The sequence below is a fragment of the Eumetopias jubatus genome, unplaced genomic scaffold, assembly GCF_037043125.1.
Source record: "Eumetopias jubatus isolate StellerSeaLion01/CBP00866 unplaced genomic scaffold, mEumJub1_p1.0 scaffold_5, whole genome shotgun sequence".
NCBI classification, from domain to species: domain Eukaryota; kingdom Metazoa; phylum Chordata; class Mammalia; order Carnivora; family Otariidae; genus Eumetopias; species Eumetopias jubatus.
The window spans coordinates 143,394,693-143,407,017 of NW_028274811.1; positions in this window are offsets into that span (position 1 = coordinate 143,394,693).

The window sequence follows — 12,325 nt, forward strand, 5'->3', positions numbered from 1 at the left end:
CCAGGTTGATGAGGTGTATGCAGGCAGGTGAAGATGATAATTGAACATGGGACTTCAGCTGCATAAGGAAAGAAGGCAGGAGGATGTCATGGGTGGGTAAGAGTGAAAAGGTGGTTGAGTCAATGGGTTGTAGATCCTCGTGGGCTGGAAGAATTGTTAGAGATCTTAATGTGACCTTCTATAAGAAAATACCGTAGACTACGTGGCTTGAACAATAGACATTTGTTTCTGATGGTTCTAGAGGCTGAGAAGTCCGAGTCCAGCCTGTACATTCTGTTCCTGGTGAGGACTCTCTTCCTGGCTTGCAAACAGCTTGCCTTCTTGCTGTGTCCTCATAGAGCAGAGAGAGAGAGCATGCTATCTGGATTCTCTTCCTCTTTTTTTTTGTTTACTATTTATAATTTCACAAAACTTTTTTTTAAATTTTATGTTATTATGTTACATTAATCACCATACATCATTAGTTTTTGATGTAGTGTTCCACGATTCATTGTTTGCGTCTAACACCCAGTGCTCCATTCGATACGTGCCCTCTTTAATACCCATCACCAGGCTAACCCATCCCCCCACCCCCTCCCCTCTAGAACCCTCAGTTTGTTTCTCAGAGTCCATAGTCTCTCATGGTTTGTCTCCCCCTCCGATTTACCCCCTTCATTTTTCCCTTCCTACTATCTTTTTTTTTTTTAACATATAATGTATTATTTGTTTCAGAGGTACAGGTCTGTGATTTGACAGTCTTACACAATTCACAGCGCTCACCATACCACATACCCTCCCCAATGTCTATCACCCAGCCAACCCATGCCTCCCACCCCCCACCACTCCAGCAACCCTCAGTTTGTTTCCTGAGATTAAGAATTCCTCATATCAGTGAGATCATATGGTACACGTCTTTCTCTGATTGACTTATTTCACTTAGCATAATACCCTCTAGTTCCATCCATGTCATTGCAAATGGCAAGATTTCATTTTTTTGATGACTGCATAATATTTCATTGTATATATATATATATATATATATATATATATATATATATATATCACATCTTCTTTATCTATTCATCTGTTGATGGACATATTGGCTCTTTCCATAGTTTGGCTATTTTGGATGTTCCTGCTATAAACATTGGGGTGGCACATACCCCTTCGGATCACTACATTTGTATCTTTGCGGTAGATACCTAGTGGTGCACTTGCTGGGTCATAGGGTAGCTCTGTTTTCAACTTTTTGAGGAACCTCCATATTGTTTTCCAGAGTGGTTGCACCAGCTTGCATTCCCACCAACAGTGTAGGAGGGTTCCCCTTTTCTCCACATCCTCGCCAACATCTGTCATTTCCTGACTTGTTAATTTTAACCATTCTGACTGGTGTGAGGTGGTATCTCATTGAAGTTTTGATTTGGATTTCCCTGATGCTGAGTGATGTTGAGCACTTTTTCATGTATCTTTTGGCCATTTAGATGTCTTCTTTGGAAAAATGTCTGTTCATGTCTTCTGCCCATTTCTTGATTAAATTATTTGTTCTTTGGGTGTTGAGTTTGATAAGCTCTTTATAGATTTTGGATACTAGCCCTTTATCTGATATGTCATTTGTAAATATCTTCTCCCATTCTGTTGGTTGTCTTTTGGTTTTGTTTACTGTTTCCTTTGCTGTGCAAGAGCTTTTTATCTTGATGAGGTCCCAATAGTTCATTTTTACCCTTGCTTCACTTGCCTTTGGTGATGTTTCTAGGAAGAAGTTGCTGTGGCTGAGGTCAAAGAGGTTGCTGCCTGTGTTCCCCTCCAGGATTTTGATGGATTCCTCTCTCACATTTAGGGCTTTCAACCATTTGAGTCTATTTTTGTGTGTGGTGTAAGGAAATGGTCCAGTTTCATTCTTCTGCATGTGGCTGTCCAATTTTCCCTACACCATTTGTTGAAGAAGACTGCCTTTTTTCCATTGGACATTCTTTCCTGCTTTGTCGAAGATGAGTTGACCATAGAGTTGAGTGTCCGTTTCTGGGCTCTCTATTCTGTTCCATTGATCTATGTGTCTGTTTTTGTGCCAGTACCATACTGTCTTGATGATGACAGCTTTGTAAAGGAGCTTGGAGTCTGGAATTGTGATGCCACCAGCTTTGCTTTTCTTTTTCAACATTTCTCTGGTTATTCGGGGTCTTTTCTGGTTCCATACAAATTTTAGGATTATTTGTTCCATTTCTTTGAAAAAAGTGGATGGTATTTTGATAGGGATTGCATTAAATGTGTAGATTGCTCTAGGTAGCATTGACATCTTCACAATGTTTGTTCTTCCAATCCATGAGCATGGAACGTTTTTCCATTTCTTTGTGACTTCCTCAATTTCTTTCATGAGTATTTTATATTTTTCTGAGTACAGATTCTTTGCCTCTTTGGTTAGATTTATTCCTAGGTATCTTATGGTTTTGGGTGCAGTTGTAAATGGGATCGACTCCTTAATTTCTCTCTCTTCTGTCTTGTTGTTGGTGTATAGAAATGCCACTGATTTCTGTGCATTGATTTTATATCCTGCCACTTTACTGAATTCCTGTATGAATTCTAGCAGTTTTGGGGTGGAGTCTTTTGGATTTTCCACATACAGTATCATATCATCTGCAAAGAGTGAGAGTTGGACTCCTTCTTTGGCAATTTGGATCTCTTTTATTTCTTTTTGTTCTCTGATTGCTGTGGCTAGGACTTGTAGTACTATGTTGAATAGCAGTCGTGATAATGGACATCCCTGCCGTGTTCCTGACCTTAGCGGGGAAGCTTTCAGTTTTTGAGAATGATACTCGCTGTGGGTTTTTCCTAGATGGCTTTTATGATATTGAGGTATGTACCCTCTGTCCCTATACTCTGAATAGTTTTGATCAAGAAAGGATGCTGTACTTTGTCATATGCTTTTTCCTCATCTATTGAGAGGATCATATGGTTCTTGTTCTTTCTTTTGTTAATGTATTGTATCACATTGATTGATTTGCGGATGTTGAACCAACCTTGCAGCCCAGGAATAAATCCCACTTGGTCGGGGTGAATAATCCTTTTAATGTACTGTTGGATCCTACTGGCTAGTATTTTGGTGAGAATTTTTGCATCCATGTTCATCAAGGATATTGGTCTGTAATTCTCCTTTTTGATGGGGTCTTTGTCTGATTTTGGGATCAAGGTAATGGTGGCCTCATAAAATGAGTTTGGAAGTTTTCCTTCCATTTCTATTTTTTGGAACAATTTCAGAAGAATAGGTATTAATTCTTCTTTAAATGTTTGGTAGAATTCCCCTGGGAAGCCTTCTGGCCCTGGGCTCTTGTTTATTGGGATATTTTTGATGACTGCTTCAATTTCCTTAGTGATTATAGGTCTGTTCAGGTTTTCTATTTCTTCCTGGTTTAGTTTTGGTAGTTTATACATTTCTAGGAGTGCATCCATTTCTTCCAGATTATCTAATATGCTGGCATATAGTTGCTCATAATATGTTCTTATAATTGTTTGTATTTCTTGGGTGTTGGTTGTGATCTCTCCTCTTTCATTCATGATTTTGTTGATTTGGGTCCTATCTCTTTTCTTTTTGATAAGTCTGACCAGGGGTTTATCGATCTTATTTATTCTTTCAAAGAACCAACTCTTAGTTTCGTTGATCTGTTCTACTGTTCTTTTGGTTTCTGTTTCATTTCTCTTCTGATCTTTATTATTTCTCTTCTGCTGGGTTTAGGCTTTATTTGCTGTTCTTTCTTCAGCTCCTCTAGGTGTAGGGTTAGGTTGTGTATTTGAGACCTTTGTTGTTTCTTGAGAAAGGCTTGTATTGCTATATACTTTCCTCTGGACCGCCTTTGCTGTATCCCAAAGATTTTGAACAGTTGTGTTTTCATTTTCATTGCTTTCCGTGAATTTCTTTAATTCTTCTTTAATTTCCTGGTTGACCCACTCATTCTTTAGTAGGATGCTCTTCAGCCTCCATGTATTTGAGTTCTTTCCAACTTTCCTCTTGTGATTGAGTTCTAGTTTCAAAGCATTGTGGTCTGAAAATATGCAGGGAATGATCCCAATCTTTTGGTACCGGTTGAGACCTGATTTGTGACCTAGGCTGTGATCTCTTCTGGAGAATATTCCATGGGCAGTAGAGAAGAATGTGTATTCTGTGGCTTTGGGATAGAATGTTCTGAATATGTCTGTGAAGTCCATTTGGTCCAGTGTCATTTAAAGTCTTTATTTCCTTGTTGATCTTTTGCTTACATGATCTGTCCATTTCAGTGAGGGAGGTGTTAAAGTCCCTTACTATTATTGTATTGTTGTCGATGTGTTTCTTTGATTTTGTTATTAATTGGCTTATATAATTGGCTGCTCCCATGTTAGGGGCATAGATATTTACAATTGTTAGATCTTGTTGGATAGACCCTTTAAATATGATATAGTGTCGTTCCTCATCTCTTATTATAGTCTTTGGTTTAAAATCTAATTTGTTTGATATAAGGATTGCCACCCCTGCTTTCTTTTGGTGTCCATTAGCATGGTAAATGGTTTTCTACCCCCTCACTTTCAATCTGGAGGTGTCTTTGGGTCTAAAATGAGTCTCTTGCAGATAGCATATCGATGGGTCTTGTTTTTTTATCCAGTCTGATAGCCTGTGTCTTTTGATTGGGGCATTTAGCCCATTTACATTCAGGGTAACTATTGAAAGATATGAATTTAGTGCCATTGTATTGCCTGTAAGGTGAATGTTACTGTCTATTGTCTCTGTTCCTTTCTGTTCTATGTTACTTTTAGGCTCTCTCTTTGCTTAGAGGACCCCTTTCAATATTTCTTGGAGGGCTGGTTTCATGTTTGCAAATTCCTTTAGTTTTTGTTTGTCCTGGAAACTTTTTATCTCTCCTTCTATTTTCAATGACAGCCTAGCTGGATATAGTATTCTTGGCTGCATATTTTTCTCGTTTAGTGCTCTGAAGATATCATGCCAGTCCTTTCTGGCCTGCCAGGTCGCTGTGGATGGGTCTGTTGCCAATCTAATGTTTCTACCATTGTAGCTTACAGACCTCTTGTCCCGAGTTTCTTTCAGGATTTTCTCTTTGTCTCTGAGCCTCTTAAGTTTTACTATTAGATGTTGGGGGTGTTGACCTATTTTTATTGATTTTGAGGGGGGTTCTGTGTTCCTCCTGGATTTTGATGCCTGTTTCCTTCCCCAAATTAGGGAGTTTCTCTGCTATAATTTGCTCCAATATACCTTCTGCTCCCCTCTCTCTTTCTTCTTCTTCTGGGATCCCAATTATTCTAATGTTGTTTCGTCTTATGGTATCACTTATCTCTCAAATTCTGCCCTTGTGATCCAGTAGTTGTTTACCTCTCTTTTTCTCAGCTTCTTCATTTTCCATCGTTTGGTCTTCTGTATCACTAATTCTCTCTTCTGCCTCATTTATCCTAGCAGTTAGAGCCTCCATTTTTGATTGCACCTCATTAATAGCCTTTTTTATTTGGACCTGGTTAGATTTTAGTTCTTTTATTTCTCCAGAAAGGGTTTCTCTAGTATCTACTATGCTTTTTTCAAGCCCAGGTAGTATCTTTATAATCGTCATTCTGAACTCTAGTTCTGACATCTTACTAATGTCTGTATTGATTAGGTCCCTGGCAGTTGGTACTGCCTCTTGTTCTTTTCTTTGAGGTGTTTTTTTCCATCTTGTCATTTTGTCCAGAGGAGAATAGATGAATGAGAGAACAAAATGCTAACAGGGTAACAACGACCCCAGAAAAATATACACTAAACAAATCAGAAGAGACCTGAAACCGGGGGAAAAAAAAGGGAAAAAAGGAAAAAAGAAAAAAAAAAGAATATGATCAAATATGATCAGGCTGGTGAATAGATCAGTGCCACACACTAGATTTTGGGAATATTTTGGTCTGTTAGAAGAAATTGTCTCCCAAAATTTTAGAGAAAGCAAAAGTTATATATGTACAAAAATAAGGGTAAATACGATGGAGGGATGGGATGTGACTGTAAAGATGAAAATTATAAAAGATTTTATAAAAGGAATTGGTAAGATAAGAAGTTGTTTGAAAAAAGAAAGAAGAGAAATTAAAAAAAAAGGGAGAGAATGTGATTAGGCAGGATACTAGAACAAAGCCATACACTAGAGATTTAGGGTATAATTGGTCTGTTAGAAGAAACTGTATCCCAAAATTTTAAAGAGAGAACAACTTATATATATACCAAAAATAACATTAACTACTATGAAGGGATAGAATATGACTCTAAAAATGAAAAATAAAAAATATTTTTAATAAAGGGATTGATAAGATGTTGGTTGAAAAGGGGGAAAAAGAAAAATAAAAAAATAGAAAAAAAAAGAAAATTAAAAAAATTAACTTTGAAAGACTAAAGAATCGGGGGAAAAAAGCCATGAATTCTATGTGCTGTATTCCCCTAGTGCTGGAATTCTGCCATTCTCATTGATCGGTAAACTTGGTCTTGGCTGGCTGTTCTTGCTGATCTTCTGGGGGAGGGGCCTGTTGCACTGGTTCTCAAATGTCTTTGCCTGAGTCGGAGTTGCACCGCCCTTGCCAGGAACCGGGCTAAGTAATCTGCTCAGGTTTGCTCTCCGGAGCTTTTGTTCCCTGCAAGCTTTCCGTAAGGCTTTGGAGGACGAGAGTGAAAATGGCGGCCTCCCAATCTCTGCCCCGGAGGAGCCGAGAACTCGGGCCCCCACTCCTCAGTGAGCCCCCCAGAGAAAAGCAGTCAGTCACTCCTGTCTCCCTGGTCTCTGGCCACACTCCATGCTCACCCCGTCTGTGACCGAGCGTTTCTATCTCTGGCACATGACCCTATTTGGAGTCTCCAAACCCAGCAGATTCCTGCGGTGGGCTCCCGTGCCACTTCTCCCGGGGGAGGAAGGGTTGTCTCCCCGGATCTGCCGCTTGTTGGGTCCCTGCTTCCAGAAAGTGGTCGTTTTTCTGTTCAGAGAGTTGCTGCTATTCTTTTCTTCAATCTCCTGTTGAGTTCGTAGGTATTCAGAATGGTTTGATACCTATCTAGCTGAATTCCTGGGACCAGACAAAATTTAGGTCTCGAACTCCTCTGCTATCTTGCTTCTCCTCTTTCTTCCTCTTTTTGTAACACTGATCCCATTATGGATTACTAATTAGTGTTACATTACTAATGTAACACTAATCCCTCATCTAACCCATTGACCTCCCAAAGACACCACCTCCAAATACCATCACTTTAGGGGTTAGGTTAGGACTTCAAATTATGACTTTTTTTGGAGGGAGGCCATGAACATTCAGTCCATGACATTAGATTTGAGTTAGTAGAGTGTGGGCTAAAGGTTAAGAGGTAGTTATTGGTGTGTGGGGATTATTGAAATTAAGGTAACACTAAGGGATGACTATGGAATAAGTGGCAAAGGTGGGTTTAAAGGGAAGACCTTTGGAGGAGAGGAATTCAAGGAATTGAGAGTCCAGGCTACTGGAAGGATGACTAGGGTGGGTTTTAAGTTATGATAGGAAAGTAGTGGGAAAGAATGACAGTAGCCAAAAGGTAACCTCTTCTAGAAAGAGAGAGAGAGGTAGACTCCTGCAGGTGTGGAAAGTGACTGCAACAGGGAAGGGAAGTGCTGATGAGATCACTCAGTCCTGGGAGTCCAGTGTTGGAGGAGTCTGCCATCCAGGGTAGGAGGGAGAATATTCTGGAAGTGATCATGAGGAATAAGAGGGGCTCACACTCTAGCTGCAGACTCCACAGCACCCGGGGAGTAGCAGATAGCCACTGTTGGAGAGGGCTGGGAGGAAATCAGTGTCCTTAGGGAGAACCAACTTCCGACCAATTAAGAATATAATGAGAACTTTCAGAGAAGATGCTGAACTTAAGGGAGAGGGTTTGTGATTGACCTAGAATTGCAGGGGCATAGTGAACAAAAAGGTTTCAGGAAATAGAAGGTGGGAGATGGGTCAGAAAAGGCAGCCTATGGAACCAGATGAGGATTCACCTTCAGGGAATGAAGGATGACCTCGGTGTCCTGGGTCTTTTGTGGTAATTGGTATGAACAGGGATAAAACACACAATTAGATTAGTCCAGTTGGTCCAAGGTACAAAGCAATGGAGGTGCTTGATTGGGGATTGAACAGAGGAGGGGTGCAGAGGCAACGTGACAGAAGCAGGAAGAGTTCTATCCTCACACTGGAGTCCCACATAAGTGTACCCTTTGTGTTCTTGAATTTAGCTCGATGGTGGTCTGCAGGATTGGCCTTCCTCTAAGTGCAGGCACTCCCCTGACTCCTTCATAGTGCCTTATACATCCTAAGTGCTTAACATATATTGTTGAGTGAGTTAAAAATACCAGGAGTGAGAATGATATGGGTAAAATTCAAGCCAATTAATGATAAACAATATATAATTCAGTTCCACTGGGATCTTAATAGTCTGATTTTCACATAGGCATTGGGGAAAGGGTAGTCAAAATTTAAATTTTGAGGCATAAAAGGAGAAAGTGAAAGTAAATTTTATGCAAAAGAAGTACAGAGCAGAAGCTTGAGGTTTTTTTTTAACCAAGTTATAGTTTTGTGAGATGCACATTTTCCCCCTGAGGGCGTATATATTTCTTTTCATTTTTGTTGTTTTGACCAAAGCAAGACGAAGAACAACTGTCCTAAAAGAAAAAAAAAAAAGCTGTTTTATCCAGCAGCACAAGCTCTGGAAGAAGGGGGAGACATGGAAGAAGGGCAAGTTTTGGCAATGCACAGACCTCTATACCTCTTAACACCTCATTAAAATGAATGTCTCTTAGTGTTTGGAATTTTTCCAGACAAATGGAGAGTTTCCTTTGGCTTCATATGTCTTCTTAGAAGCTGGTAGTTTTCCTGTGTGTTTTTTTTTTCAGGGTTTTCGCTGTCTTTGCAATGAATTTCTAACAGCGAAGCATCTGCTAACGGAAAGTGTTTCTTGATGTTCCCCTGAATCAGAGAGCAAGTGGTTATATACAGACATTAGCACTGTCCTCAGTTTAGAACAGTGGATTTTGAAGGGTTTGAGGAAGGTTTGGGGATCAAGTAACTCAGTCTGCACTTGGCTTCCTTCCCTCCAGCTCCTTGCAACTTTGTTCAAAGTGGTCCAGAGAAGTTAATTAGCTTCTTTTGGCCGCAGTCAGTTGTGCTCTACACCCATTTCAACAATGTACTAAGCTAAGAGGCTTGGTGATTATGTACATACATGAACTTGAGGCCCTTAAAAGATGTGGTGGTGGTGTGGGCAGGTGGTAGTCACTGAGCTGCAGAGGAGAGACGAGTTTAAAGTTACACTTTTACAACTTTTACAAAGTGTGAGGCAAAATTCCAGACTTGCTTTCTTCACTTCAATCCTCAAAGCTCCCTTTTAAACCCGCAGAGGGAGCTGTATCTGCTCACATTTGTGTTAGGCCCCTGGAGGGAGAAAGGATCATGACAAACCAAGGGAAATTATCATGTATACTTGATTTATGAGTCAGATACTTTATGACTTTTTTCTATTTAAAGAAGCAAAACGTATGGCTGAAAATTGATCTTAAATATATCACGCCTGGGTGGCTCAGTCGGTTAAGCGTCTGCCATCGGCTCAGGTCATGATCCCAGGGTCCTGGAATCCAGCCCCGTATCCGGCTCCTGAGCCTGATTCTTCTGCTCCCTCTGATCCTTCTCATGGCTTGTGCTGTCTGTCTCAAATAAATAAATAAAATCTTAAAAATAAATATATATCACATTACAGTCACCCATATATGAAATGAAATTTGTTGTATTCATAAGTTTGCTCTGGGTGGTGGGCTGTATATTGGATTGATTCTGAAACAAAATGAAAACTTTCTGAAAAGCAGCTAACAAACTTTAAACTTTTTTTGTTTTAATTTAAATTCAATTTAATTAACATATGGTGTATTATTAGTTTCAGAGGTAGAATTTAGTGATTCATCAGTTGCATATAATAACACCTAGTGCTCATGACATCACTTTTTGTGTTTTAATATGAAAAAGAGTTTTGTAATTTACTTGATAAATTTTTAAAACCTTTTTTGGAAACAAATATGCAGAAACTAAATTAGTGAAGTATATTTGCTATGAACCAACTCATTGGAATTAGAATATTAAACACTAATAATACAGATACTACATGATTTAGAGTAGCTATTATTCTCCTGTTATCTATCTGATTATTATATTTACCATGGGAACATAATTGATTCCTTCCAAATCATATCTACCTATCTATCTATCATCTATCTATTCAAATCTTTAAGGATATTTTTAAATATTACGATTTTCTAGTACTAGTATTATCCAAAGTAATAACTTTTACCTAAACTGATGAAGATATATTTGGCTAAGAAAGCTGAAACCACTGGGGTTCTAGTCTCAACTTTCCAGTGACCTTGAAAGAAGGAAAGCAACATCAGTGTGCTTCAGATTCATTTCTTTAAACATAGTGCTACCAATACTATCTTTCAGAATGTGATTAATATTGCCATATTTTACTAGAGTAATTGGGGATAAGAACAAAAGAGGTTACTGAGGGAAGAGCCTCATTTTGTGCTCCCAGAAGCCTCCTGTATGAGGGCCGAGGTTAACTGGGCACATGTAAGTGATACTCAAGACTCATCTGGGGCTGCCCTTCTACCACCCTTTTCCAGGTCTTGGAGATGTTTAAACACCTGATTTCTTTTGATTTTTCTTCCAAGAGCTGACAGTGGTAGCCTGGCCAGTTGAACACTGCTCTCTGAATTCCCCTTTCAAAGTTTCTCTTATAATAACTTCCCATATAAATGTCATTATAACTTTTTTGAGTAGCTTCTCAGAGTCCATGGAAGGGATGTAGAAGAAAGAACATGGCATATGTGAGTGATTAGGGAAGACTGAGTTGTTATGCTGTCTTTTGTTCAGATTTGGCAATTACTGGTAGTTTATTGGTACCTGTATTATCCAGCAGTACCCTAGGTGTCCCATGAGATTCTAAAAAAGTTTTAAGACGTGGCTTGTTCCCTGTATTTTCCTCTAGGATTTTGATTGTTTCCTGTCTCATATTTAGGTCTTTCATCCATTTTAATTTATTTTTGGTGTAAGAAAGCAGTCCAGTTTCATTCTTTTGCATGTTGTTGTCGAGTTTTCCCAACACCATTTGTTGAAGAGACTGTCTTTTTTGCATTGGATATTCTTTCCTGCTTTGTCAACGATTAGTTGACTGTATAGTTGTGTGTCCATTTCTGGGTTTTCTATTCTGTTCCCTTAATCTATGCCATAGCAACTTCTTACTAGACACATCTCTGGAGGTAAGGGAAACAAAAGCAAAAATGAACTATTAGGACTTTATCAAGATAAAAAGCTTCTGCCCAGAGAAGGAAACAATCAACAAAACTAAAAGACAACCTATGGAATGGGAGAAGATATTTGCAAATGACATATCCAATAAAGGATTATTACCCCAAATCTATAAAGAACTTTTCAAACTCAACACCCAAATAAATAATCCAATTAAGAAATGAGCAGAAGACATGAACAGACATTTTTACAAAGAAGACATCCACATGGCTAACAGACACATGAAAGATGCTCATCACTCATCATCAGGGAAATACAAATTACAAATACAAAGCCACAGTGAGATATCACCTCATACCCGTCAGAATGGCTAAAATTAACAACAGATGTTGGCAAGGATGCAGAGAAGGGGAACCCTCTTACACTGTTGGTGGGAATGCAAACTGGTTGTTCCTCAAAAAGTTAAAAATAGAACTACCCTGTGACCCAGCAATTACATTACTAGGTATTTACCCAAAGGATACAAAAATACTGATTCGAAGGGGCACGTGTATCCTGATGTTTATAGCAGCATTATCAACAATAGCCAAGCTGGAAAGAGCCCAGATGCCCATCAACTGATGAATGGATGAAGAAGATGTGGTATATACACAATGGAATATTACTCAGCCATCAAAAAAGAATGAAATCTTGCCATTTACAGTGATGTGGATGGAGCTAGAGTGTATTATGCTAAGTGAAATAAGTCAGTCAGAGAAAGACAAATGCCATATGATTTCATTCATATGTGGAATTTAAGAAACAAAGCAGATGAACATAGGGGAAGAGAAAAAAAGGAGAGAGAAAGGGAAGCAAACCATAAGGAAAGCAAACCATAGAGAACACACTGAGGGTCAATGGAGGGAAGTGGGTGGGGGCATGGGCTTAAATGAGCGATGGGCATTGAGGAGGGCACTTATGATGAGCGCTTGGTGTTGTATGTAAGTGATGAATCACTAAATTCTACACCTGAAACCAATTTTACCATATATGTTAACTAACTAGAATTTAAATAAAAACTTGAAAA